At 38.5% G+C, this 696-nt stretch overlaps 1 protein-coding gene across 1 annotated transcript in view; it reads left to right on the top strand.

Moving 5' to 3' along the window:
* PHALS_08904 (START-like domain) overlaps positions 1-696 on the top strand; it is a gene marked incomplete at both ends in the record, with an annotated part of 2366 nt that overhangs the window by 428 nt on the left and 1242 nt on the right. The gene's annotated exons all lie outside the window — the stretch shown is intronic.

A 696-nucleotide genomic window follows, 5' to 3' on the forward strand; every position in this document is an offset into this window, starting at 1 on the left:
ATTTGTATACAGACGCTGTGTACAATCAAGTGTACTTGGATCTTCTCTTGCTTCAAACGTTAGCTCGAATTCCTGAAGTTTGAGGTACTATTTCTTGAATAGACCGAGGATTTGAGCTCTTAAATAATAGCCATTAGACGACAGATTACAATCCTATGAGTGAGACGAGAAACCATACACTATGATAGTCAGTCAGTTGCTACTCTACAGTGTGTATAGGACTTTATAGACTGTACGATTATATGATAACGTGCGAGCACATCATCTGAGTAAGAACGCCGGAATGTATCCAATCAATAGTCGTACTGGGTATATCACATCTGGTAAGAAAAGACGTGGCATGAGTAACCTTTGCTGAATGATACTATACCTAGTACTTTGTTATTTATATAAGTCAAGAATTCCAAAACGTGATACCATCACCATGTGTACACCATAAGAAGAGGAAGCTTCGAAGTCAGCTGGTTATGAAAAGGATGGTGTTGTCAAATCATAATTTTTCGCTCGTCGCTGCTTCAAGTACTTGGTAATTGGTAATCGCTCGTTGTTTCATTCCATCACTTGGCAATTTGAAAAGTATCGAATATGAACGACCAACGTTTTCTTATCAATCCCTTTGGACAGCTCCATCTTACACCTGAAGCTTGTAATAAACTTGTGGAAATCACCGATGAGATTATCATGGCCAAGTTTGAA

This window comes from Plasmopara halstedii, assembly GCF_900000015.1.
Source record: "Plasmopara halstedii genome assembly, contig: Scaffold_323, whole genome shotgun sequence".
In the NCBI taxonomy this organism is placed as follows: Eukaryota; Oomycota; class Peronosporomycetes; order Peronosporales; family Peronosporaceae; genus Plasmopara; species Plasmopara halstedii.